At 38.2% G+C, this 19,406-nt stretch overlaps 1 protein-coding gene and 1 long non-coding RNA gene across 8 annotated transcripts in view; one reads left to right on the top strand and one right to left on the bottom strand.

Annotated features, from left to right (window-relative positions):
* Window positions 1–12,006, bottom strand: part of LOC148132492 (uncharacterized) — a 28,420-nt gene extending 16,414 nt beyond the window's left edge. Inside the window, exon 1 of the long non-coding RNA XR_015748087.1 lies at window positions 11,908–12,006. This is a non-coding gene — a long non-coding RNA (uncharacterized LOC148132492). The remainder of the gene's footprint in view (window positions 1–11,907) is intronic.
* Window positions 11,886–19,406, top strand: part of SEMA4D (semaphorin 4D) — a 119,517-nt gene continuing 111,996 nt past the window's right edge. For 2 of the 7 annotated variants that reach the window (XM_087957963.1, XM_087957964.1), the window contains exon 1: window positions 12,687–12,851. The gene's annotated coding sequence lies outside the window, so the exon portion shown is untranslated. Of the gene's footprint in view, window positions 12,006–12,358; window positions 12,852–12,944; window positions 13,099–19,406 lie in introns of those variants that run through there. The other 5 variants (XM_087957961.1, XM_087957967.1, XM_087957960.1 and 2 more) reach the window with 5 other exon arrangements.

The following is a 19,406-nucleotide window of genomic DNA, read 5'->3' as shown; positions in this document are numbered from 1 at the left end:
GTGACCACTGATGGTTCCTTAAAAGGCACTGAAGAAAGTAAATGTTGTTTGTGCAATTGAATGAGTAAAATTTAAATGGCTACCCGTAAGTTCTGAAGAGTTTTTCCAGTCTTTTCCAGTTTATTTTTTATGCATGGGAGATTCACTCTACATTTTATGCCACAATAAAATGTTCTTTTATGTTTTGTAATAGCTCTTCATCAAAGGACTGATCTCTATCTTTCTGAGTCTATTTTATGAGTCTGTGGCAGTCAGAATTCTGTTCCCAGAAGATTTGTTTGTTCAAGACAAGTCCCCCAGAAATAAATAAATAAATAAGACCTCAGCAAACTATCATGTAGCATTTCATTTAATTGATGCTGGAGAGGTAATAAGATAGTGCACTACTGTTTGTTCTTTCAAATAAGAAAATCAGTAAACGCCAGTGGGGGGAAAGTAAAGTCTTTTGCCTGACAATAATAATAACAAACCTCTTCCCATCTCCAGAAAAACTTCTGTAACTCCATACTTAATGAAACAATGACCTGGTTTTGCTTGGGCAAAAGGGATTCAATTAATAGGGCAGCATGTTATATCAGGTCCTTGCATGCCTCTCAACTGAGGACAAAGATCACAGGGACTGAAATCCTGCCAGCATAACAAAGGCAGGTTAAAGGAAGGGAACAGATGAAAAGGAACACTTCATTTCCTTTTTATTCACTGGGCTATTCGTTTTATATATATTAGCAGTTTGTTTGTTATAGGAGTGTAATATTACATTTTTCAGTTTTATTCAATTTCCACATCACTTTTATACAAACCTGCATTACTGTACTCAATCTTAATATTTTGAGCAGATTATGCTTCACTGAAAGTATGATTTCAGTTATTATTTATTTGTATTTGGCTGAACCCAAATAGACTCACAGATTTATGAGACAACTGACAAAAACACCCATATTTAAAAAGTTCATAGTCAACATACTTTTCTTTTATAGATATATTTGTATGTATTTTAATATGTTAATTTTCAATAAAGGTTTCTTTTTCTAAAAAATAAAAATAAATAAATAGTTGAAAGTAACTAATTAACTAATATAACTATGACTGACAACTGATGAAAATTAACAACAGTACAATGGAAAGTTATAATGACAATGATAAATGAAACAGATAATCACAGATTCCAATAAAATATCAATAATTAAATCAATGTGAGTAATTCAAAGGGAAATAAATTAAATAAATTGAATCATTAATTATGGCAATTAATTGCAGACAAATTGAAACTCTTATTCAAGTTTGGAATTATGGGATTTGTGGCTCAATGCATTTGAAAACAGTAAGTCAGGGAGGGTTGCTTAATATCACTGGGTAAAGGTGGCAATCTTGTTTTTCTATTCACTGGGATATGAATAAATCAAGCTCACAAGTGTCACTTAGAACTTCATTTACTGGTTTTCTTGATAGGGAATGACAAGTGTGGAAATTTGCACTTGTTAGAAATTCACATACTAAACTTTTTCATCTGATGTGATTCCACGATATTTTGTTGCTCGTTTTAAACAGCAGATTGCTAATATTTTTTGCTAGGAAAGCCCTATTGTCTGTGTATCAAAATCCCAGCCAGTGGAGCATCTGTTTTTCCTTGTTGTAAGCAGTTAAATATGTTGCAAATGAGATCCTTGCAATGAATTGTCCTTCCTCCACTACCATTTTTGGCATTTGCACAGCTAAAATGTTTGTCATTTTGGCATGTCTTTCTTATTTGAAAGTCTACCATTACTAAAGCCTATGGGAATAATAGCTTCTACTCAATGTGGGAGGACTTTTTTTATATGTACATTCAGGCTTTGTAAATTACTTTAATTCAGGTTTTCATTATTAATATCTGTTGCATCTAATGTGCAGAAACAAAGTATTTAATTAAAGTATTTTGATTTGCCTTGGGATATAAGGCTCCTCTGAAGCTTTAAGAATAGGAGATATGTTCCAACTGAACCAAACTTTGAGGCACTTATTCATACCTATTTATTATAATGCATATAGCTTATAATGGCATTTAATTATATTTTTTAGATTTTAGATGTTAGTTGGTTAGTTAACCAAACTAACATTAAAACCCTAGCTTTGCAAGATTCAGCAGAAAAACTATGATTATGGCCTCTACCTGACTTGTCTGGTCAGTCATGAATCTTTTGAAATGTCTGTGGTTACTTTAAAGTATTAGTTAGGAGTCAGCTCCATGTCACACATCATATTATTAATGATCTTATCACTACTCATTCTGCAGAGGATGGCTGAATCATAGAGCTAAAGGACCAAAGATGCATCTTTGGATTAGACAAGCTAGAACTTAGCTGCCTTTCTTTTATGACACATATCTTAGTATTATGAAGAGACAAAATACTAAATTTTGTCAGCTTTTTCAACAGCTTTCAGCTATATTGCTGAACTGGGTACTTAATGGTGATATTGTTTTGCAGTTCAAATATCTTTTGTAAATTTTTATTCTTGCTCTAAAAATGCAATATACATTGGGCAAGTGACATTAAATTTTGCAGCTGAAACAAATTAACACAATTTTTATTGCAAGATGAATACAAGATTACAAGAGGCATCTAGGAATTCCGCTGGAACTTAATAAACCTATTTCTGTTTCCTTATTAGGAAAAATAGAGATTGTCACAGTAAGTAGCTATTAGCCTCCATTCAATTTGGTCGGGAAATGTAGGTCTGTTTTTGCGCCTCTCAAATTCAATCATTAGAATGTTTCCTCTACTTGGGGCAGGGAGATGAATAGTCAAAATGGCAGACATTACTTATATGACTTGAACCTCATCTGCTTTATCCATCATATGCACAATGTAAAAAGATAGAGATTTGGTGAAAATTATAGATTCTTCAATCCAGTTTAAAAGGCATACATCTGATTGGTTTTGGCTATCTGAGCTCTTTCAAACAACAAAACATAATTACCATGTCTGCATGTTCATGAGAACAAGCATTCTACATACAGTAGATCTGTCCTTGAAAACTACTCAGAATTTATAGCTGATCGAGAATGTGGCACTCCAGGGCAATTTGCTTCTGGATGTAATTCAAGGTGCTAGATATTATCTTTAAAGCCCTTCACAGTGTAGAGCAGGGGTCTCAAACACAATTTACCTGGGGGCTGCTGGAGGCAGAGTCTGGGTGAGGCTGGGCCGCATAATATTATACTTTATATTATACTTTATATTTATATTATACACTAATACTATACTTTCATATCACGGTGGGGGCCACAGGATATCGTCCTGCGGGCCGCAATTGGCCCGCGGGCTGCGAGAATGAGACCTCTGGTGTAGAGCCTAACTACTCAAAGAACCACATTTCGTAACAAATTTTTCCTGCCTGGTTAAGTTCCAACAGAATGGATGTGCACTGGGTGCCATCCATGAAACAAATATTATCTCGTAGAATTTTGTAAGTGTGCCTTTTCTAACACAGTGCATGCTTGCTTGAATGGTATCTCCAGAGATCGGTATGGGTCCCTGTTTGAAGATGTTCTGGAAGGCTTGAAAACCTGGTTATTTTCCTAAGCCTTGTGGTAGGGTAATGGAGAGCCCCTGTAACGTTTTGTATGGTTCTGTTTTTTATGGCTCTTCTTTTGGGAGGAAAGCACACATCTCTTCGTTCTTGCTTCTTTATAGTATAAAGTAACCAAAGATAATGGGAGTTGGGTGTTTTTAAATCTATATGAATGAATGAATAAATGAAGAACTTCTTGGTAAACTATTACATACCCTTTCAGTTCAACAAAACAGCGTGGAAAATTTGTCATCAAGCTAGTACTCACTTGATATATTCTTTTGAGCTGGTCAGTGAACTGAGTTTTAGTTCCATGCCTTCAACTTACGTGGGGCCCATGCCAGAAAATTTAGGGGAAAGTTGCATAGCATGGCTTCTAGAATTCTTTTAAGTCCTTTGCAGACAGGTCTGTATATCCTTGATATGCCTCTATGGGTGTGTTTATTTTTGCTTCATGTTACAATTCCGTGGGGTTTGATTACATGTGCTCTGAGAAATAGGCTGCAAACAGTTTAGTCTGGGTGATGTGATTACAGGAAATAGGAGAAACGAGGCTTAGAATGGAGCATTAGACAACATTCAGAATTGTTACCCAATTGTCTTTTCCAAAGGATGCATTGATGATTTTTTTTTAGTTTTTCAATAAATATTCAGAAGATGACAAAAGAAAAATTAGAATTCAAATATACAGATTCAAGCAATATCTACCCCATGTTGGAACCCAGTTCTGTCAGCTTCTTCCAACATAAGCAATCTTTTCTGGCTCCATTCTGGTTTGAAAAGTTATTTTGATGAGTGTCTGAAGGCTCTCAGAATCTGGATGGAACAAAACATGCTCAACCCTTTCAAGACTGGGTTGCCTTTTGTCAATAAATATAGAGATAATCCATTAACAATGATCCTGGATGGAGTTGTGCTTTACTTGACGTAGGTCTGCTCTACAACTTGGTAGCTCTTTTGGACTAAAGCTGTTGCTTAATCCATAGGTAGAAATGATTGGCCAGGAGAGTTTCATTTGGTGCACCAGTTGACCAGGATGCCTTGCCAACTGTAATTCATGCCTTGGTCATCAGGTGGTTGGAGTACTCTGTTGCACACGGGTGGGTGAGACAGTGTTTGAAGACCCTTTGGTAGCTTCAATTAAAGCAGAATGCAGTGGCCAGACTGCTGGTGGAACAGTCTTGTCGTTGTAAGGTTGCTGTTCTGCCTTCCTAAAGTATTAGCTTCTGGGCCCAATTCAAAATCCTAGTTATTATTTATAAAGCTTTTTTAAGCATAGCACCAGATTATATAAGGCCCTGTCTTGCCAAAGTTTACAGTATCAATGTAGTATGGTCATCTCATGAATCCTGCTTGGAGTGCCTCCTTTGTAGAGATTCATGGGACCTGGATGAGGTAGGCCTTCTTGGTGGTGGCCCCATGGGAGATGCTTCTCTCAGAAGCTCAAGCATTATCCTTTCTTTTTACATTTAGGAAGACTTTCTAATCTTTGAACTCCAGTTGATTGGCTATGGACATGCATCTGAAATTTGTCCGCGATGTGTGGTATGTTACATTAATGTATATAATTATATGCTGCCCACAGCAATATGATTGCATGAGTTAAGAAAATAGGCAAATAATCACATTAAATTCATTAAAGTAATTTAAATAGAGGGGTGGCATGGGATAGAGAGTTTCAAACCTATTTACATAATTTCCTTCTGATGTTCACTTGACTTGGAAACAATATTTTTAATATCCACCATGTTCTTCACAAACTAAGAGGAAAGGCCACTAGTGTCCTCCATCTTTTATGTTGCATGAAAACAAGTGTTTCTGAATGTTTTTCATTGCTTGGGGGGAAATGTCATATAGTTTGCTTGAAAGCAGTTCAAAGAAAAGAAATCATTAAGAAGTATAAGGATAAGGACTAAGGATCCTTAGAAGCTTCCCACTCACTGTGCTGGCAAATCTCCATTGCCTTTCAGACCTGTGGCTCATAATGTCAGCATTTCCTTACAAGAAGCCCAGAGTGGGAACTGGGATGAGGCAAGAATGCCTCACACTTACCTTCTCACCCCTGAAAGCACAAACTGCCCCTTGAAGGCCAGGAAACAAGCTTTACCATTTCTATAGTAACACTTGCCAGGCTGTCAAGATATTTCCCATTCAACTATAAAACAGCTTGACACAAGAATACCACACAATTGCAAAGGCCAGTGAGGATGCTATGCAAATGGCTAAAACTGCCTTGTCATCTGGAAAGCCTTTTCTTTGAAATGAAAAGTATTTCAAGACTATACTTAATTGCATTGTCATTGCATTTACTTAGTTCCATAATGTGGACTTTCATCAAAGATAATTTAAAATGCTCAACCTTGAGAAATTGATGGCAGAACTTTAGCTGACTCTGCACAATCGCATTCACATCAAACCATCCCTGAATTTGCCTTTAGCTTCTTCGTATTGTTTTGTCCGCTCCCTGTAATTCTGAGGTCCGGTTTGTTTGTTTAAATGGAACAAGTTACTAGACATCATTATTGTTTGCCTTACTCAGGAAATGAGATGCTCTGGGAAAGTTTCCAGCTATTGACTGAGGCGTTCCATTCTTTCCAATATTGTATTCCTTCCCTTTGTCTCCATTCCCTAACCTTGCTTCTTCTTCACACTATTTGGCAATTAATATTGATAAAACAAACACTACTTTGGATGGAATTTCTGTCACCAAAGTTGTTTTCACAACTGCTAATGCTGACACCATTAGCACCACATGGCCAATCTAGTACTACAGTAAGAATTCCTGGAAAAGTATCAGGATATGAAGAATATTGTTATCACCCTTATAGAAATCCAAGCGCCTTTGGAATACACACGTGACATGAAAGGGATTATACAGAGAAAACAAGAAAACTCAAAATTATCCCAGATACATAGAAAAGGGGCAGAAAATGTTCTCCTTTTCCCTCATAATTCTGTTTCCAAGCAAGACTTTTAATATCAAATTGCCTTACTTTGTTCAAACCATTTTACAGGGAATCCAGATAATATCTCCCACATACAAGTCTCTCATGTTTTCCTACTTCTTTTTCCATCCTTTTTGCTTACCACAGAGGGAGTGGGGGGAAGGCATTGCTACACAATGTTGTTTGATTGGTAGCATTAGGAATGCTGCTCTTGAAAGGGTCAATAAAATTGACTGGCAGATTCAGGATAGATAAAAGAAAGCCATTATTTGGACAGTGCTTCAGCCAAAAGACACAGTGATTGCAACTCATTTAGATGCCTTTAAGAGAGGATTAGTATAGCTTTGGAGGATAGCTCTATTAAGGGAAATTTATGTCACATGAAACCTCCTAATTTGAAAAAAAAAATCAATTGCTGAAGAAAAGCAAAGAACTTTCTGTTTTCATGCCACGTTTGTGACTTTCACAGAGGTATCTAATTGGCCACTCTGGGAAGCTGGGTATTGGTTTGATCCAGTAAGGCTATCATCTTTTTTTTTAATCAACCTAGTGGTTATCTAATTAGAATATTTTCCCCTTCCTGTGGTGAATTGTGGCCTTCAGGCAGGGAAGAAAAAGGTGGGGGCAGGTCTAAAACATGTATAATTTGCTTCTACTTTAATTGGAAATTCACTTTATTAGATTGGTCTACTTGTTTGAATTTAATGGAAGTGGAGCTTGGTCAGTTCTCCAATTTTTCACCTGGACACATTGGTAGATATGAGTTTAACCTCAAGTGTGCATCAGATTCTATACATAAACTGCTAATAGTCTCTGCCAAAAAAATCAGTGTAATACAAAGTATTGGCCTGTAATGCAAACTTTCTATAAGCAGAGGCACCTGTAAGATCAAAAACTCATCAAAACAATGAAAACAGTATTGCACCATCATGATGAAACACATACAAGAGGGCTGGAACTCACATCACAAAAGTGTACCAGTAGTCTTCGACTTATGACCATTTGTTTAATAAACATTTGAAGTTACGAGTATTGAAAAAAAATGTACATTGTTAAATACACTACTAACTTTTATTGGCATGTATTTACAATAGTTGCAGTGATCCAAGGTCATGTAACCTCAATTTCCAAACTTCCCAACCAGCTTCTGATAAGCAAAGTCAATGGAAGTGGATTTGCTTAATGATTGTGTGATTTCCTTCACAATTGCAATAAAAAAGCTTGTAAAATTGGCCACAATTCACTAAACAACCACATTGCTTAATGACAGAAATTCTAATCTCAAATGTGGTTTTGAAAGCCAAGGACTATATGTAATGATCATTTGCCTCCCCTTGTCTACTCCTACTCCTGCCCCTGAAAATACATCTGCCTATCAGTGACCAAATAGAAAGGAGAGAAAAGGAAAATATGGCATCTTGATCATTCTTACACTTATATCTATGCTTTAGTCATCTCTGAGGATTAGCTAACTTTATTCTGTGGAAGCTAGTAAATGGTCAGTGATTAAAGTCAAATAATCATTCAGTAACTAATATGCAAAATTTCCAACAAGCAGCAGGATGGTATCATAATTTAATTATTTTGTGAAGACAAAAAAGCAGACCTAACAAACACAGGCATTTCCCCATGTCTGTGGGAAAAGGGAAGTAAAAAAGAGATTGAAAGCCAGAATTAGTAGTATGAGAAAACCCATGAGATACTAAATATGACTCAATGGTACTACGATAAAAGTATTGCCCAGTGAAATAAAGCAAAACTTGGTAATTCACAATTTGCTTGTTTAGTACTTATCAGGGTTGACTGGTCTACAGAGCGGTCGCCAACCGGTGGGCCATGGCCCACTGGTGGTCTGCCAGATAATTTTGGTGGTCTGCAGAGAAATGTCACCCCAGAGCAATCCCCAAAGCAATTAATCCAGGCTGTGCAGGAACACAAGGGCCTACTCACTCCTTACCTGGCAAACTTGCCTGCTAAGTTGCTATTTTTTCCCCTGACCATCAGCTGTTCTGCTGTACTAGGAGATTTAGATTAGCTAGAAAGCAGGAAATTGTTAGATTTCTTGCTTTCTAGCTAATTTTTAGATCTTCGTCTCTGCTTTTAAGCAGAGCTGAACCTTTCTTAGGACTGAAGCAGTGCAGACTCGTCTAGCCGATGGCAGAAACACAGATCTCTAAGTAAATATGTAATTCGGTGAGCAACTCAATCTGCCTGCCTGCATTGCCTGATTTTGGGTAAAAGTTGCTCTTTTTTAATAAAAAAATCAATATTTACATACCTGGTGTGTTGTGAGTTAATTTTGTGAGTTTGCTTGCAAGCAAATTTTTATTGGCAGGCTAGGTAGCCGATCTCACAGATCCCCTGTGATTCTGTAGCACCAAGCGCTGTTTCCTGATTTTTTAATAAATTTTTTTTTTTTTAAAAAATATAAATTTATTTAAATTATTTTTTTTTATTTTTTTATTTTTTTTTTTTTTTTAATTATAATATTTTATTTTAAACTGCAGAAAGATCGATCTCTGAATGAATATTTAATATTTAATTGTATTTAATAAATTCAATATTTATATTTACATACAAGCCATGCCCAGCCAGTCACATGACCACCAAGCTACACCCACAAATTAGGCCATGCCCACAGAACTGGTTAAGAAATTTGAATCCCACTTCTGTCTCTGTGTGTGTGTGTGTGTGTATGTGTATGTGTAAGAGAGAGAGAGGGAGAGAGGCTAGATCAGATTTCTCTCTTTCTCTCTCTCTCTCTCTCTCTCCCACCAACATCAGCAAGCCACCGTCAGTCAAAATTCATATTAATGGTCCCTGGGATTTAAAATTATGAGTTTGGTGTCCCTGAGGTTCAAAGGGTTAGCGACCCATGGTCTACAGCATGTTGTTTTATTTTTGTTTGCAAATGGCCATGTTGGAAGTTATAACAGCCACAAAAAGCCTTTGGTGATCCAATCAGATAAGTTGAGGCATAAAGACCCCGAAGGCTAAAGACTTTTCCTCCCCATTTTTAAAATAAAGTCTCTGCGAATCAGATGGAATAAGAAATAAAAGTAGAACAGCAAAGAGTAGCTCTACTTTGCAGCAAATGCAAAGTGACACTGTGGTTAGAACTTCCACCTAACCTCAAAATGACCGTGCTTCTATGTTGGGATGATACAGTAAGCAAAACCACAAAATAGCATGATGTGCCTTATGAATATGATCTGTGTCTGGGTCAAGCTGTAGTTAACCATCAAGCTCATTAGATAATTGGGCAACTCATCTTCTTGTCCTAATCTTGCTCAAAGAGAGAGTTTAGGAATAAAACATCTTCTTAACTATTTTGAAAGGAAAATACAATATACAAATGATAACTCCTACTCTTAACATTTAAAAGGCCAGCACTATACTGTATGAGTGTATGTTGTTTTTAAGAACTGAATTATGTTGAATACTATGATAGTCATCCACACCATATATTGTTAGCTTTTTTCCAGCTCTATTTATTTTAAGAGTTGTATATTAAGCTGCTGTGATTTTAAGAAAAAAAAATCAGAGTGGATTTAGTTAGTACTTAAATAAAAAGTAACATTAGACTTGAAAAAAGTGACAAAGATGAAACACTTCTATATTGTTGCCAAGGAGATGCACACATTTGGATAAACTTGACTTTTTCTTCAGTTTTAACAATGGGAATCTTCTATGTTCATCAAGGCAGATGGTTTTTCTACCAAATCAGACTACTGGCATAACTGTTCCATTATTGGAGAACCCCTGGTCCTCCAAAATTTGCTGAACTGTAATATCTTATATCCTCCACTGCTAATCTACTCCACTGCAGAGTCTACTAGGCATTCTGGAAGGCAAAAATTCCCTCTTCAGAATAGTTCTGAATCTTTCATGCCTATGTTTGACTGTCATTGGCTATTCTGGGTTTAAGACAAACCTCTTTCATAAGGTAAGGAGATCAGAATAGGAAATGCAAAACATGTGCTCTACCATTTAGCTCACCAATTCACAGCAAGGGTGTGAAGATATAGCAATTGCATTTTCTGGCCATCATGCAGTTTAAATGCACAGAAATGTGATTGGGGGGGAAGCATAATTGACATCCTTAACATAGCACAACTACTGTGTCAGATTCAGTGGAACTTTGCATCGGTTTCAAAAGCAAACTTATACTTTCAAAGTATTCTTCAGAAAAAGTTTAAGATACAGAAAAGTCTGCTTCACAAACATCTGAAAAAATATAAGGTTGCATCATATTATGTTAATAAAACAACTGGAATTCTGTAATACCAGATTTGATGTTATGATACCTGTTATGTAAAAGTATGTTTTTCACCATAAAACAAAACTTTACTTGCCTGCGTAGGGCTTTTTAAGGAGGCTTTGCAACTAATACGGCAACTGTTAATTTTTATAAAAATTGCTAGTCAGCAGGTCACCAAAATTGGTTTTTATTTTCTGTTTTTCCAGCTATAGGGCAAAGGTCAGTGAAGACTTCTGAAGGAACAGACCTCCTGAACCCACCAGGTAATACAGATAGTCCTCAACTTACCATAATTGAGCCTAACATTTCTGTTGCTAAGTGAGACATTTGTTAAATGAGTTTTGCTCCATTTTATGGGTTTTCTTGCCATGGTTGTTAAAGCGAATCACTACAATTGTTAAGTTAGTAAGACAGTTGTTAAATTAATTAATTAATGTTGATTTCCCCATTGACTTTACTTGTCAGGCGGTTGCAAAAGATGATTTCAGCCCAGGACACTGCAACCAAGCATCCGAATTTTGATCACATGACCACAGGGATCAAACCACTGCAATGGTTGTTAAATGTGAAAAACGGTCAAATTTTTCCAGTGCTGCTGTAACTTTCAAACTTTTGTAAGCTGAGGAGTACCTGTATTGTGGTTTATATTATTAGCAAGGATAAGCCGAGATTCTCCCACATCTCAGTGGGATAGGTGTGCAACTAGCAACTAAAAGAACTACTGGAATAAAAGATTGTGTGAGCAGTCTTAATAGACGGCCAGTTGAGTCTAGCTTGCCAAGAAACCGGCAGTTTAAGGAGCAGGTGTTTCTTTTTTAATATTTCTTTTCTCTGGTTTCTGGGAAATGAACTCCCTGAACTTTCTTTTGGGGAGGGGAGAGAAGATGGCCATGTTATGGGCAAACGGTAATTCAAAATGAGCACCTCCTAGGCAAAGTGTAAATATATAACGGCAGGAACAACGGATGATTATGGTTGCTTGGCTTAGCATACAAACGCTCTAAAAAAAAACAAGAGCACTTTCCCCGCCTTTTTAATAAACTTTTAAGCTCTGTGTACTAATAGGAAGAAAATAGGAAATGATATTCCCCCGCCCCCACGAGGAACGGATCATTCGGGAGTGATTGTTGATCCTTGTTTGCAACATACCTACGTTGTGCAATACCTTCGCCTGTCTGCACTCAGTTCCCAGAAAAACCACCAGCGAGACGGTAACAATAGCACGTGAATCGAAGCCTCGGTGTTTTGTAAGCAGAGGGGGCTGTTGCAATCTCTTTGGGGCGGGAGAGAGGGCTGCTTCGTCCGTGGACCCCTCCTAAGGTCTTCCCGGTACGACCCCACCCCCCAATCGACTTTCGCTCATGTGATCTCGAAGATCGGTTGTTGGTTTATTGTTAATTATTCTTTATTAATTATGATTATGATCCTGATCGAAACTGAATGAACGGAATGGGAAAGGAAGGGGGAAAAAAATCCCAGCCTAAATAAATCCAGTCTTATTCCCCCGGTGATTCTCCTCGCCTCAACCCCTGCTTTTTAAATCTCCGCCCCCCACCGCTACTCAAGGCATATTCCCCCCCCTCCCCGGGCTTCTCTCCCCGAAGCGGATCGCTGGAAGGAAGAGAAGCTTCTGTGGGCCGCCCGCTGTTGCATTGGCTCGCTCGGCCTTCTCCTCCTCCCTCGCTGGAGCCGCCACCGCCACCGCCGCCATATCTGCGGGGCAACCCAAACTTGTTACACACTGGCACCAACTCCTCCTTTCTCGGTGCGGCCAGGCTCTTTTTTTATTCTCCATCAATTGACGTGCGGGCGGCCAGGCCCGGTTGAACGGTTCCTGCAACCGGGATAGGGTGGGGGTGGGAGGCGTTCTTCACAAAAGCCGCGACTAAGTAAGTTGGAGGGCAGTGTAGCAGGTAAGCTCCTCTCCGACATATCCCGTGCGTACCGCTGACCGCAGTCTTCTTCTTTCAAGCCTGCTGCAGCGGGGGCGGGAAAGGGAGGAGGAGAAAAGAGGCGGCGAGGAGCAGCTCTCCGGCTTTGCAAGCCCCTTCAGCCGCTGGAGGATCTCGTGAGCGGCGAGGCTTTTTGCCCAGGTTCGTATTTGCACAAGGCTGCAGCTCAGGGATCTTGGAGGGGGTGGGGAGACGATATTTTTGAAAGACCGGAGCGACGTAGGCATTTGAAGCGAGCTGGTGGAGAGTAATCGGTGTGCGGTCGCTTGTAGCTACGGGAGAGGCGGGGTGTCTGCATTGGGAAATGTATCCCCCGCCAGGCGTGGAATAAACAGTAGATCCTTGGCTTAGAAAAAAGCGGGACAAATCGGACCCGAGAACGCGGAAGGTGGCAGGTTTTACATGGTCGGGGGAAAAAGGTCTTTGGAAAATGGTAGTGGGTCCCCCCAAATCTAGTTTGCAGGGAGAGGCGGTCGTTTGGCAGTGGCGGGCGAGTATAAAGGAAATGTGGAGTTGCAGTGGCTGGCCGCCCTAGTTTTCTGCTATGGAGAGTGGTTCGTAGACTGTGATATTTGAAACACATCCCTTACCTTCCACATGCGGATCGCCTTACAATGAATACCAAAACCTTTCCACTGCTTAATGGATTAGGTTTGGAGGAAGAAAAAACAACAACCAAGAGTGCAGTGCTGCATTCGTGCGTGAGGGTGGGGGAGTTCCCACTCCGGGAGGTGGTGGCTTTAATTGCTTGGGGGGGGGTCAGCATTTTGTATTCAGTTTACTTCACTCTTTTTCCATTGGATGCTTGTCTGCCCAGAAATATCTGATGACGAGACCTTTGGATACAAAGGCACGTTTTCTTTCTTAGCAATCGGTGTTCATACGTTCACCTGCCTACTATAATCTCCAACCCCCCCCTCTACCTCCCCCCCCCGCTCTTTTTCATAGTCTGAATGTGCAATCCCCTTTGTGTCTAAGGTTCAGTAGAAGAGGTGGATTTCCACTGTTGCTCTGTCATGATTTACTGAGGCGGCTCAACCTTACACTGTTCCTGAACATTTCAAAGACCTTTTCTCCTGCCCCAGTGACGCTTTCTTAAGTCGAAGGCTGAAAGGAAAAGGCCCTTTGTAAAGATGGAGATAATATTGGTTTGGGGGGGGGGATAGAGAAATATACAGGAGAAAACAATCAATGTGAAATCCTGTTATGCTAGCTTTATGTTTTAATTTGAGTTACACCAGACTGTTAACCTTACATTTCTTGTGCTATTTCTTACCTTTTCGTTTATGCCCCCCCCCCCCAAACAATTAACCCAGACTACTGGGAAAAAACTGCACCGCCCACATGGCCCGCAAAATGCTGATTCTAAACAGGGGTGGGGAAACATCTGGTCCTCCAGATGTTTGCTGAACTAGAAGCTCCAGCAGCTGTGGCTGGCATGACCAATGTGAAGGATGCTGAAAGGTGCAGTTCAGCAATTTCTGGAGAACCCAATTCCCACTGCTGGGTTAAAAGAGTGATAGCTTCAAACTTCACTAGATTTATTGGTTTTCTTAGTGGTAGTAATAATTATATATTTTGACTAGTCTGTGGATAGATTTTTTTAAAAAAAGAGTGCCTAGCTATTATTTCAAAATGCTGCTTTATTAAAGAGAGTAAAAAGAACCTTCCCTGACCTGGGACTTTGGTACATTTTGTCCAGTGGGAGTAGGTATTATTTGGAGTTGTAATAATATCCTCAGGAAGCTGGGATGGATAAAGCAAAGAGCGCCTTCTCAGCCTGTGTTTCTTCAGGTCATGAATAGTATGTTTTGGAATTCACTATTTCAAACGGAGGAGGGGATGTGGAGTGGGGCTGAGCTGCACCTGTTGTCCACATGCATCTATCCTCCAGTGAATTCTTGCTTTATTGACAGAAAAACCATGTAATGCATGAGCCTATTTTTACCCATTCCTCATAGCCTGAAAGAACTTCGTTAATCCTCATGCCAAACTGCATTCTACCAGTATGTTATTTTTTATTAGCATTAATTCAAGTTAAGTTTAATTTGACTATTATTTTAAAAATATGATCTCTTGGTGTGGTTGGATTTTGAACCAAACTCTCTGCAGTGATCCTGACATCAAGGCGTGGAAGACATGATATCAGATGCCATGATTGTTCTAAATGTACTTTATTCACTAATTTTTATACATTAAGCTTGTATCCTATCTCTGTGTGAGTTTATATGGCTATGGCTCTCCCTGAACCTCAGCCTCCCTGATTCTAAGTAACACCTAGACATTGTACCACCTTGTTGGGTTCTGATGGACTCCAAAGTGGATGTTAAAGGCTTTGTGTATAGCTGTCCCTTACGTGGGTGTGATTTGACAATGCTGTATAACTCCCATATGGAAGTTTTGCATCTCGGCAATAAGTATGTATAACTTTTATACCACAAGGAGTGAATACTGTTCAGGATTAAAAGACTTTGTCAAGTGGGTAGTGCTATAGTGTAAATAATCTTGTGGCCTTGTGGAAGAGATCTTTTTTAGCATTGTGCACAAACTTTGGTCTTAAGTATGCACATTGGTCAGAAAATGAGTTTCTTTAAAAATTACCATCATATTTTTGAACAGTTGCTAAATGAGGTAGCTGCCAAACGAATTGCTGGTCGTTGTAAAGCTGGAAGCAAAGATTACTATTTTCATGTCTTAATTTTTCCCTGGATAAAATATGAACACATCACTGCCTATCCATGATTAGATGGTATGCTATGTAGGATTATGATGGTTCAAAAATGTATTACATGACAAGAATAAATCAGGCTTGGAGTTAATGTAACAAACTGTGGAGGGGGCTACAAATGGAGCAAACATGATATTTAAGGTTGAATAAAAGGGAATAAGATATAAAAGGAATTCCTTGCTTTGAATGGCCTTAAGCCTACCCCCGCTCTGTTTCAGTGAAATTATAGTCTAGTGGCCTTCAACATTTCCAAATGTAACAGTAATGTCTTATTCTAATTAGTCCCATAATGATCTCCAGGTTTTGCCTTTTTTGCTTTTTCTCTTTCAAAGGTTTGAGAAACATCTGCATGTTGCATGGAGGTTTGGAAAACCTTTGAGATATTGAGTAGGGGCTACATGCACATGTTTACATAAATTCATGTCCACTAGAATTTACAGTAATAAGATATTAAAAAAGAAGGAATCTGCCCTTGTATGAAAAAAAATAAATGTTTCTGGTACATCACTTTTGTTGAAAAAAAATTCTAAACAAACATTTTGTGGTTCCCCCTTTCACATCACCGAGGAGGGGATCTAACTTGCTAGACAGTGGTATTAAAATAGGAACACAGAAGTTACTAGACTGAAAGTTTTATTTTAGCTCTTGGAGCTGGCAAAACTGATAGGAAGAGCTTTGTGCAACCCCTACTACTAACTGCATGCATTCATTTTTGAATGAAATGTTGTTTTCTCTCAGTGATGTCCCTTGCTGCTTATGGAACAATGAACCAGTTTATAGACAAGGCTAGTAGACTTAAGTCTATTGGTTGAAGACAAATGTAGAATTATTTTTTTAAAAATCCTGCCTTTTGTTATTTTTATAAATAACTCAAGGCAGCAAACATAGCTACAATAATCCTTCCTCCTATTTTTCCCACAACACCATGTGAGGCTGACAGAGACTGACTGGACCAAAGTCACCGAGTTGGCTTTCATGCCTAAAATGGGATTCAGACTCGGAATCTCCTAGTTTTTAGTCTGATGCCTTAACCACTAGATCAAATAGATAAATGTATGAAGTAGCTTTCCCCATCCTAGAGTCTTCAGAGTCCTAGAGTCTATTACTCTAATATTTATCTTCTCCATCTTGTAGAAAGTAATTTGTGCAGAACATTCCTTTTTTTCAAAGATGTTTTCTTGAGTTGTCACACAAAGTAAGTTATATTGACTTGGCTTCATTCCTTTCTTTAACTACAGAAAACATACCAGAAATTATTTTCTAGATTAAAACATAAAATGGCTTGGAATCTCCAAGCCTGGAAGGCAGGTGACTTCAGGATGTTCAATGAAATAATTTGCTCTTAGCAGTTTGCTTACTCATATTTACTGGAGAATCTAGTTCAATTCAGTACTTCGGATCCTTCCACCAGTCTTCAGCTACATGGTACATGCTAGACATACAGAGTTAAAATGTCCTGAGGGCACCTGGTTGGGAAAGACTTCTGTAATGTCTTTTACTCCTGTTGTTCTATAAGGCAACTCAGCTTGATAGATCTTGTAGATCTTTCTGGTTAGGTAATTCTGTTTCAGGCCACTGAAGAAATTATAAATAGGTACATGCAGTTCTACAGTGCAGCTTTCTCAATGTTTTCATACCTCAGTTTCCCAGTTTGTTCTGATACCTTTTTGTATCAGTTTTTTTTTTGGGGGGGGGGAGTTTTTTCTTTCTTTAACAGACTAAAAGACCCAACACATAATTCAAAATTATATCTAATAATGTTTAATTTTAGTGGAACCAAATTTGTCATGAGCTGCTCTTACAAAGACACAGTCTATTATCTCTCTTAGTTATCTTGAGTTTTAAGATATTCTAAATTGGTCATGTGGGAATATTTTATTTACATTTTCATCACATTTCATCTCCATTGTTATTGTTATGTTTTTAATTATTGTTTTTAGTTTTAATAATGTGATGTGAGACATCCATAGCCTTTTGAATAGGATAGAGTAAAAATGGCATAAGATATATAGTGCAGAATAAGTATGTTGGAGTAAAGCTGTGTTCTTACTAAAAAGGAAATTTTCCTATTTTGATTAAAATTCTGCCTCTGCTCTAAATTTTTTCTCTGCTGCTATCTTGTTTTTCCAATCATTGAGTGTGGGAGCTTAATCATGTGAGAATGGCTAGCATACTGTACAATTAATTTGGATGCTGCAGAGGTGATCCATATAAGTGCCTTCACATATTTTTCTAGATAAGAATAACTTTCCACAGTAGGAAACACAAACATTATACTATATTCCATGACATTTAAGAAGTGAAAAATTTTTTCTGATCAAGAAATAACAATTAGTTGGATTCTGAAAGGGACAATTCGTCCATTATTAAATCAGAAAGAATGTCTCATGCCCTGATAACACTTCATGAAAAACAAAAGATGTTGCAATAGTGTACCAAAATTTCTGTCACTGTTTTCCCAGAACATTGTATTCCACTTTATCAGTTCTCTGTGCTTTTGAGAAATGAACTTTGACACAGCAGTTTAAGAGAAAGATTATTCTACCCACCATCATGTTTAAAATAGTACCATATTCATAGGTAAATAATAAAACATTAAATCATGTTATCTAATTTTGCTGAGAAGAAATATATAAATGCAGTAAGTACAATGTTCCCTTTTCAAGTATGGTCCCATTTCTAAAGTGTTATATTTAATCTCTGTCTTCATTGTGTATCTTAGTTGAATATAGGCATTTTGCACAATTTACCTGTTATACGTCAGTAATTAATAGCTTGTAACTTTTAAAAGTTGAATAGTTAAAAGATTTTTATATGCAACTTTATTCCCGCTGACTATGTAGGAGATTCACGCAAAAATATTTCTTAGCTAATAAATTAAAAATAAGATTATTTCATTAATCCAACAACACGTTAACATTTAAACCAATGCTAAGCAATGAGTCATAAAATGTGAATGAATGCATAATTTAGTGACAGCAATCCTTGCCATTGTTACCTGAATCCCACAGTTGTTATGCAAGGCAGCTTCCTGAGGGCTTCCTACATCCAAGTCAGTGGGGAAGCTTGCAGGAAGTTGCAAGTCCCAAATCGCTCACAGACAGGATGACAGGCAAGTAAGTCCCAGGTGAGTGTGAGGGAGGTGAAGGTGCAGCAGACGGTACATATTGCTGTTGAAACTTGAGTGTAGAAGGACTGGGAGAGAGTGAGCAAGTGTTGGGACTTACCCTAGTGACTCGCAACATTTCCTGCTGATTTTCTCATTAATTATCTGGGAAAATGATAGGGAAGGTCACAATTAATGATCACAAGATCCTGTAACTATCAGAAGTGCAAACTGATTGGTAAGCTCCCAGATCACAATCATGTGACTGCAGGGATGCTGAGACAGCCATAACTAGTCTGAGGACTAGTTGTAACCACTATTTGTTCAACACTGTCACAACTTCAAATAGTCACTGAACAAATGGTCATAAGTCAAGGACTACCTGTAAAGACTTTATAGTCAAAATCAGTGCTTTGAAATAGTGGAAACATACTGGCAACCATACAACCTCCACAGTTTAGATGTTATAATGTTGAAACAGTTGTTGCCTATCATCATGTGGGTTGCTGCATTCTGTCCCCAAAGGTTCCCATTCTATACCTGTACATTTGATTTTTCTTGTCTAAATGTAAAACATTAGTTCCCTCACCATTGAATTTCATTTTGTTAAATAGGACCCAGGGTTCAAGACCGTTGAGATCCTTCTAGATTTTGAGCCTATCTTGTGGAGTGTTGGCTATTCCTGCCAGCTTAGGTCATCTGAAAGTTTGATGAGTTCCCCTTGTATTCCATCATCTAAATCACTCTGTCTTACTAAATTCAATTGCAGTCAATTTTTCTCATCTAGTCATTAACTACCTCCAGGCACCGTGTAAAATTGTTCACTGAATTTTCTGTCTGGCTTAGAATGGAAACATATAAC

This window comes from Notechis scutatus, chromosome 2 (assembly GCF_049901735.1).
Source record: "Notechis scutatus isolate UNSWTSFEM ecotype Mainland chromosome 2, rNotScu1.2, whole genome shotgun sequence".
In the NCBI taxonomy this organism is placed as follows: Eukaryota; Metazoa; Chordata; class Lepidosauria; order Squamata; family Elapidae; genus Notechis; species Notechis scutatus.
Note: the sequence above shows the minus strand (reverse complement) of the source record. Positions and strands in the feature narration are given on the sequence as shown.